This window comes from Diadema antillarum, unplaced genomic scaffold (genome assembly GCF_040938485.1).
Source record: "Diadema antillarum isolate AM-2024a unplaced genomic scaffold, OU_Dant_1.0 scf00000023, whole genome shotgun sequence".
In the NCBI taxonomy this organism is placed as follows: Eukaryota; Metazoa; Echinodermata; class Echinoidea; order Diadematoida; family Diadematidae; genus Diadema; species Diadema antillarum.
Window position 1 is genome coordinate 1,604,834 of NW_027270912.1, and position 10,258 is coordinate 1,615,091.

The following is a 10,258-nucleotide window of genomic DNA, read 5'->3' on the forward strand; positions in this document are numbered from 1 at the left end:
CAGAGGACCCTGCCATTATTACTACCCTAGCTTTGCCAGGTACCCATTTATACACCTGTTGAGAGAGGGAAGAGGTGGGTAAAAACTTCTTGTCCAAGGATATCCCTCGGATAGGACATAAAATGGAGGTCCCGTGTATGAGAGAGTAACAACTCATGCGTGTAAAAGATCCCGCTTCATTCATTCATCGCAAAGAGCAGGGTGTTTAACCCGGTGAAGTGGTCCCACCTCACATCCAACCGGACCCCATGGAAGACCAGCTTAGAGTAGCTGAATATGGGCTATCCAGCCATCTTCTCAGATGGAAATGAACAAACAAACAAACAAACAAACAAACATAAGCACTGGGAGGGAATCGAACTCGAGTCCTCCGATTTGAAGTTGGGAGTCGTTTCCACTAGACCGCAGTGCCGTAAATCGATAACCAGTTTTTGTAAGGCACATTGCGATCAACTATTGACAATAATAAAAGATAATTAGGGAGAAGTTGTAACGTTATTCCATGGGGTGAAAGACAGAGATACAGATAATATATATAGAGGGGGAGGGGGAGAGAGAGGGGAGATGCAGAGAGAGTGAGAGAAAGAGGAAGAGGGACAGAGAGAAGGGGAGGGAGAGATGTGGAGTGCACCCAAGTTCCGTTATCTGCAGAGAGGTATAAGTGCGACCATGGACCTACGGTCCATGGTGCGACGTACGTACGCTATATTCTGTATTGTCGATCCTCAGCAAGCAGTATGACGACACAATCGTGCTTACCAGCGCACTCAGCAGTCAAAGATACAGCGAAAGACACTCTTAAAGAAAGACCGAGTTAATTGTCATTGCTTGAAATGGTCAGACGTGTATGGTCACTATGGTCAGTGGCTTCGATATCAGCAGGGTTTCGTCTAACCTCCCTGATATCAGTATTATACATTATCGTCTGACCGTGCGTCGAGGCAAAGAAAGAGACTGGCGTCGAGTGTTGATAATCGATTGTTTCTATGCCACTGTTTGCAGAGTGGTGAGCAGCAGTCACGTTGTGTGGACAGAAACTTCCCGAAACGTTGATGCATATTTTGTTTTGTTTCGCTTTGCTTTCCCTTTTCTTCACATCTAACATTGGATATAAGGGAGCTATGAATATATCAGATTTTAGGTTACATTATAGCACGAGACGCTGTGCATTAGCGGGGGGGGGGGGAATCTGAGGCAGATATGATATAATTGGAGACATTGTCTGTCAGTGATTCGTATAGCGTGAAGATGATCAACAAGGCAATTGTTTGCGCGAACAAGTTTCTGGGTATACTGTCGCTGTTTCTCTTTTTCTACCTCTGAAATTCACTTTTCCCAGACTGTTTCACTCTGTCCTGCTATCTGCCAAATATATTTATATTTCAATGAACATCGTCCTCGTCGTCGTCGTCGTCGTCGTCGTTGTGGTTGTTGTTCTGGTTAGTGTTATCATGACTATCATTGTATTGTCAGTTTAATATTGTCAATTTAATATTGTAAGATTATCATGATCATTGTGGTAAGTATGCTTATCATCAATGTCATCATTACTCTTATCATTTTCATTATTGTTATTATTATTATTATTATCATTATTATTACTATTACTATTACTATTAGATTATTATTATTATTATTATTATTATTATTATTATTATTATTATTATTATTATTATTATTATTATTATTATTATTATTATTATTATTATCATCATCATCATCATCATCATCATCTTCGTTATCAAGTAGTAGTAGTACTAGTAGTATATACTAGTAGTAGTAGGCCTAGTAGTAGTGGTAGTATTACTACCATCATTGTTTGAAACCATTTCCGTTTCCTTTCCATTCCACTGTGCTTTTCTTTTGCAATGTATAATTTTATATCGTTCTCCCCATTGCTATTCCCTAGTCTTCCATGTCCCCCCCCCCCCCCCCCCCCCTCCGATTCATCCCCATCTCTGCTTCGTCTGCAGAGACCGTGCGGAGTCGTCTGTCAACGAAGACACTTTGTTCCCATCTCAGCTCTGACCGCGGGAGTTATGGGCGGGGCTGTGGAGAGAGACGGCCCCGACCGCTCGCTGCGAGCCATGTCAAGCTTCAAAAAGCAGCCAGCAGAAAGCGGTAGACAAGAAGGGAAAGAAACAGAGACTGGTTGAGAGGGAGAGGAAGAACGAAAAGATGATGGTAAAGCCATTTTACGTTGGAGTTAAGTGACAGAGAATGGACAAGGGCTTGTGTATCAGTTTGCCGCCATGAAACCCGATAGGGATAATGATTCACCAATCGATGATGTTCGTGCTTGATGAGTAATTTAACTGCTGCCAACGATGTCAGGATGATCGCGGTTTTTTTTTTCAACATCAGAAGGAACAATTTATGCCCGTATTAATATCTTACATCGCACAAATGTGAGCAAACTTTTATATATATATAGAGAGAAAAAAAACCTTCCCCGAAGCTTGAAGTTGTTAAATAGTTAAATAGAACTTATTTTGGTTTTTATGTGAATTCCATCCATGGCAGCGAGGAAGTAACTTTAAAGACGAGCGATTAGAAATCACAAAACATTTTAGTAAAAGCGTTTACCTAACTCAAATTTTGTGAAAGTCATGACCGTTTGATTGTCAAAGATGGTGAGTCATCCAACATGGCGTCGTGTAAGTAGCACTGAAAAAAAAAAACACCAAAGCTTGGTCACGTGAACATAATGACGTGAATTGCCAAGCTCAGAGTTTACTTTATAAGGCACTGCATGATAATCTAATAGAGGATTTGAAATATGCATTCCTATGATTGAGGATGTGTCCGAATGTGCGCATTTAATCCTTGTTAATTTTGGGTGTCTTTCCTGAATAGTAATAAGTAATGAAAAATGGAGTATGTTGATGATGACTATGATATTACATGACATTACTACCTCTACTACTTCTACTACCACTACTATTATTATTAACAATAATGATAATGATAATAGTAGTTGTTATAATTATCATTATTTTCATAATCATTATCATAAAATGAATAAATGATATCAATTTTGATAATGATAATCAAAGTAACGATAGTAATATTATTCATTAAACATGGGGGGGGGGTGACGTCAATATAAAAGAAGCATAGCCACCAAATCATCTCGTATTTAAGTCTGCAAAGAGACCGGAAATAATCTAAATTCAAAATAAAACGCAGAGACCTTTATTTCAGTTTTGACGGTTCAAACGAAAATATAATAACTTTCGGGAGATTAATTCTTTTTTTACAAAAAAATAAGATAATTACGGCTTTGATGTTGCAATCTCTTAAAAGTTTGAAAATAAATGAAATGGAAAGTTAAATGAAAAAGGATTCTAAGAGCATATGCTTTATTTTGATCAACTGCGCATTAAGTCATCCTCCCCCCCCCCCAAAAAAAAAAGGGGGGGAGGAGGGGGAACAAAGGCCATTAAACGCTATCTGATGAAAATTCGAAATACAATAATCATAGCAAACCACATAGCCTACTCAACGTTGATCAAAATGCTGCCACATGAGGGCGACAAGCATTGCAGTGCTTTAGTAGACCGTCACTGTATTAGCACGGTGTTGCACTGGATACAGTGTACCTACATACAAATTATTATAATATTCTGTCCATTGATAATCTAAATAGTTTTTCTAAAGTACTATATACTAATAAAACAGACGTGTTTCCTCTTACACAATCTATTTAAGTCTTGCCAAGTCAAACTTTCAATACATTTGAATAAGTGTGATATTTTAAGGTAGAAATAAAAGTAAGGTTATTAAAGTAATTTGATTAGTGTTTTTAACTCCAGTTGGAAACTATTACCCAAACATTTTTTTTTTTGTATGGACTTGTCCTGACTGGAACAAAAATGAGCAATGTGGATATTAACAAAACCATGAATATTCATCAGGATCAAATTTACAAACGATTGTTTTCGTGTTGGAAAGAATATGAGCGACTATTTTATGAGTACAAAATATCTAATCTATCTAAGAAAGAATATGAAAAATTTAAATCGCAACTCAATTAGAAACAAATAAAAAAGGGATTTTCAATGAAAATTTCTAACAAATTTATTCCTTGATATGCCCCCATAAAGCATGCAATAAGGTTCAGTACCTTTTTGAAGTATAATATGTCCCAACTTTAAGTAAAGTTTACGTAAAAGATAATCTTAATGTTCGTTTGCTATCGGTTATTGGTTAAAACTAGTCCCAGAGAATGCCAACTGAGCAGTAAGTTGATTTTTGTGGTTAATGATGTATTTTTTTTATTCGTATATATCTAAAATATGAATAATCCTTTGATGAAGCTAAATCAAGTAGAGTAAAAAAAATACTTGAAACCACGTAAATTAAATTGTGTTAAATACGTTTCAGTTGTATATTTAAACGAAAACAAGGCAGTGTCACAACATTCATGATCTAAATTAAGTAAATATGGCGGCATCTTTTTTATTTTACAGTAAGGAAGTATCTTACTGAAAGTATACTTCTATACAGTTTATTTCACAATCTCACAAATGATGCATTTGTATCAGTACTATCGTTGGTATTGTTGTTATCAATTAGAAGAATAGGGCCCTATATGGCAGATAATTTGCCGAAGCCAACAATATCATTTTATAAATCGAGCAGTATCATGAATTAGGCCAGTAGATACAGTAGTCTCCGTACAGAAGTATATAAATAATTATAGTGTCTCCACGAGGGATCACAATAGGAATCATGTCGCGATAAGGAAGCGCACGGAAACCACATATGAGCCCATATACCAAATAAAAATTTTTGCAATGGTCTCCACATGGGAGATCATGAACTAAGATGTCTCCAGAGCGGAACTCTGTCTCCACAGTGGAGCTCATGCAGCAAAAGTCCCATAACTGAAACAAAACATCAAAAACAAACAAACAATCAACAACAGAGAGATGAAAATAAATAGCACGAAAATGGTAACAGCGAATTATGACCCGTTATGTTATTGTTTCATGTTTGAGTGAGGCCATCAGTATATCATTTAGAATGACAGGTGCTATGACATCAGCAATGCCATTTATACAAAGATACTAAGACAGATTAAGACGTAGTTTAAATCTACAATTTTGAAGCAATTTAATTGGGAATAGAATATTTTTCTAAATGATGTACATGCACTGTTAATGTTGATGGCACTGTTGTTGAAATTTTTGTAATGTTAAAATTTGTAACACACACACAAAAAAAAAAATAGCAACGAGTCGTTCCTCTATGTATTGGATCAAATCGTCACACCGATCTTTTCAAGTGTTTCTAATACAGCTTTACTTGTCGTAACTATACTGCCCTATATTGAATTTAAGGCAAGTTTCGGAAAACATGCAGGTCTGTTTGATTTATACCCCTGGGCATCTTTGCGATACACAATAGGGAAATAGATTATCCGAATTCGCGTTGAACCCTGGGAAATAAGGTCATCAAGAATCAATCAATGTGCCAAAGGCTTCGATAGATAGAAATCTCACAAATTCGGACCAAGAAGCATTAATGCGCTATCCCTTTCTGTTGTGTGAAACAAGATTCGAAGAAAATGCGTTGTAATCGGACAAGGCAGATGCGCTAAAACTGTACTAATTCACTATAATTTGCCTGGAGGTAACCTAGACATGAATATAAAAATATGTCCGCGATTTGAATGAAAATAAAGCAGCATTGACGATCACAACGGGTTTATTACATTATTTTGTCAAAATCTTCACCTTTGCCCCAGAAATCGATAGGATGTTTGTTAAACCAATAAGAGGCGATTGTTTCTTCTAGTTATTGGTTTGTCCTGCTGGGATGATTAGCCACAGGCATTTTGTGTTTTGTGTGACAGGATACGAGAGGTCACATTTCACTTCCAAGGGTACCATTGTAGCAACCCGTTTCAGGAATCTCTTGAGTGGTCATTTCGTCAAAAGATATAGCCTCCAATCGCACAGGTGAATAGGTATATTATAGTCTCATTCCCAAAACCCAGCGATTTAAAACGGAACGGCTTTTAATCATCGCCTGTATTATTTCATGCGCTCTTCCCTCTCTAGGGTATTTAGCAGAAATTATGACAGAGCTCAGGGAGATTTGAAAGAATATGGTAATCTTCTTAGGAAAGTCTCAAGAGACGCGTTTCAAAGACGATGTTAGATTTGTTTTGCATCGACAGGTAATGAATACACACTGCTCTACATTTCTGGTTAACAACGGATCTGGGTAGATAAAAAAAAAAGATAAATGTCGGTTAAAAAGCTATTCTATTTCTTCTCCACTTTCGATGCAAAATACTCATGGCTATAATGTGATTGAAGCACGGGGAACATTATTCTTGCCAAATTTCGATAGGGATAACCAGTTTATGCAGCGCCCGTGAGAGAAATCTAACACTATTTCCATTTGATACAGATCACTCTGAGATACAAACATAAGAATATCACACAAACGTAACTTCCAAACAAAGAGGAGCATTATATAAAAAAAAATGAAGAATTGCGTAGTTGATTGTCGCTGTCGCATATTGTATGGTTGTTATTCATTTAGTTTATGATTGTGAAGAGATAAAAAAAAAATCAAACACGAGATAACAAGATACAAAAATCCGTACATGGCATGATCAAGCATGATTATGGTGTGAAGGAGATTTTTTTTTTTTTTTGAACGAGTGAGTTGTGGGTAAGTAAACGAGCTAGATGGTAAAAGACCAATGATGTATGGAGGTCATTTGTCTACATTACTGTAATAAAATTCTGCATCATATTAGCTATCTCTTGGTCCTTTCTACTACCATTATAATGATTATTCATAACTATAATAACATTTATTTTTCACATTCAGGTATTAACCATCTTGTTTGGCCCTAAACCTGAAATAGTGATGTTCGTGTTTGTTTGTTTGTTTGTTTGTTTGTTTGTTTGTTTGTTTGTTTGCTTGCTTGCTTGCTTGCATGTTTTTAGTTGGTTCTATCTTTGCTACTTGAAAGTAACTTGGAAGGGTCCATTCTAACTAATCACTAATATACGTGTGAGGCGTGCAATCCTTGAGTATCATTTTCAATTATCTGGTTATCGTGATTGATGACAATGATTATCTTATTTGTTACTTTAGGACCATACCAGGAAAAGGTACACAGAAATAAAACTAAGCCAAGCCCCTCCCCCCAAACACACACACACACACACACACACACACACACACACACACACACACACACACACACACACACACACACACACACACACACACACACAACAACAACAACAACAACAACAACAACAACAACAGCAGCAGCAGCAGCAGCAGCAGCAGCAGCAAGCAAGCAATTCCGACAAGGAAACTGCAGAACCGTAACTAGAAGAAATTTGAAAAAGTTACCATTAACCAATCCAGTGGTTACCTTACTTTCGGATTACTTCTGCTTGCAGCTGAAATATATTCGACTAAAAAATGTAGATCTTTTCATTATTTGATATCCTTCCAATGTTGTGATAAGTTATGAGTTGAAAAACTATAGTGATAAATCAATACACGAAAGTGAAATGGAAAATGATTAAAAATGAAAAGATCACAATCAAACGTTATTATAGAGGGAAATTCCCAAAGGAGAAATAAACCAGAATGATACATTTGAAAGAATCAAAAATAGTGTGGGCATTTCTTTCGAACAGAAAATGAAAGGGTTAAAACCACTATGTTTAAGATTGTGTTTAAGGTTTTGTCTAGACAGAACATTAGTTGTGTTTTGACTGAGCGAGTCTTAGCGACAGATGGCGCTTTGCCTTCTTCACTAGGGATAACACAAGCCAGGACTTTGCACCTATCCATACGTATACAATGATGACTTGGCGTGCATGTACACTGCATGTATACTTTTGTTAATACAACTATGTATATATACTGTATATGTACATGAATTGCATAGAACAGAACTCCAGAAAGGGGCATCAATCAATTTTCGGGCTCCCTGCCCTTTGTCAAGTGATTATGATTGGCAGCATGATTTCAATTCATTTTTTTTTTCAATTCAAAGTTTATTTCATTTTTCGACAAAACATAATGTAATTCACTTCCTTTGATAACAGAGAATAAGGTAAAACGAACATTACAGAATGAAAAGACTATACAATAATCAAGGAACCTTATAGTAATTATACATTGTAGTAAAAAGAAACAGAAGTGGTCGAAATAAAGTACATGTATAACCTTGCTTAAGGTGCGAAAAATTGAGAGACGCTGCACTAAAAAGGCAGAGCTTGTAAAATGTACGTGGGCCCCTCTGGAAGAGAACATCACTGGAAAGATGAATTTAAGCACTGTAAAAAAAAGAAGAAGAGGGAGAAGTCTGAAAGCCCACTGAACAACAGATTAACAGATAAACACACTTACATGTACATAGACGCGAACAAACATGAAACGAGACTAGACAATAAAACTACTAAGGAAAGGCTGTACCAGACAAAACAGAATGGACGAAACTAACAAACAGAAGACAAGATAGCCAACAAAAAAGCACAACGGAGACAGCGATCTTTAGCAGGAGCATGTAGAGAGAAACAGATAATAGTTGTGGAGAAAAGAAATAATACTGTGACGCCTGAAAAAAAAAAGACAAGGAAATAGAGGGACATATGAACAGAAATAGCATACAGAAATTCAACTCCTGGTCCTGTTAAGACGCTATGGGCAATAGCTTTATGCATAGATAACAACAAATATCCAAAGAAATTACAATTAATTCTTCAAAGGGGAGACAAAGTGAGTAAGTATGTAAGTAAGAAGGCCACATCGATAGTATATGCCATTTCTGGAGTTCTGTTCTATCATTGATAATTTGACCAACACCTGGACGACGAAATACTTAACATATATTTATATATATGTTTATATGTATGTATATAGGAAGAGCTTGCGTTGATATCATATATATATATATATATATATATATATATATATATATATATATATATATATATTATACATGTACATACAATTTCGTCGCAAAAGTTAGAGGTATAGCTGTATTTAAATCAAAGTTCTGTAAATCATAATCAATTTGAAAGGAAGGTCAAAAAGAAAACTGGTGACATACTGGAAAGTCTTGCTAAGGTTTTTAGATTGTTTGGACTGAGGAGATCTCAAGAAAGAAAGTGTATACGAAAATTTTGACGCAAAGAGGACACATTCTATATTTTCTACATTTCTTTCTATATTTGAAAATAAGGTAAATAAGTTATATAGTAATTGTTTGCATTGAATTGTAACATTGTATGTCAATCATTTGGGGTTTTTTTTTAGTATCTTAATTCCTCTTTTCTTTTTGTAATATGCATGATTTCGTATGTTTTGTTTTTGTGTGATTGTTTCTTTGTTTAGTTTTCGTTTCCTATATTATGTATAAAATATTGTATTTTGTAATTGACTCACTGAAGAACAGCCATTGACTGAAGTGAGTGACCCGTGGTGACATGAAATAAATTCAAACTAAAACTCAGACATTAAAGAATAAAGAATTCGTGCCCCAACTAATGCGACCAATTCCAAATGTCCATATTCACTTCAATTCAATTCATTTCATTTTACTGTGGGACTTCGATTACGTATCATGAAGCAAGCAATACATGACACAGTACAAAAATATAGAAAATGAAAGACAACAGCGAAATATTCAGATCATTAAGTAAATATCATGCATCTTTGATTTATAACCTATTGTATTTAGTTAAGATACATTTTGACATATTTAGAATATGAATATTGTGTTTTATTAAGCATATGTTTTATAGATTTATATTTTAAAGCGAAAATGGTAAAAAATGAATTAAAATGAAATGAAAAATAGTTACAGAAACAAAAAAGAAGCTTGTAAGATAGACATACTCCAATGGTCCACATATTATGTTCACTACTTTCTGAAAAGGATCCTTCTTTTGGCGCATTAGGAAACCTTGGTTTTACACGAGCCATTGACGTTCATGTGTGCAAATAATCCTCGATGATCTGATGTGTCAATATCTTGCATACAGATTTTAGTCTATCAGAACCAGCATTAACAATACTCATATCTCCATATTCATACGATGTCATTACTTCGAATCTGGTATCTGAGCTAAAATTTAACTGCGTTAAAAGCAAGGTAAATATCTTGCTCGGACATTGAGGCATATCCTGACCGTTAATCCAACGACCCGAGTTCTAATCCAGTTCAATCTAGTTCAATCTAGTTCGACACACACGAGTCATACAG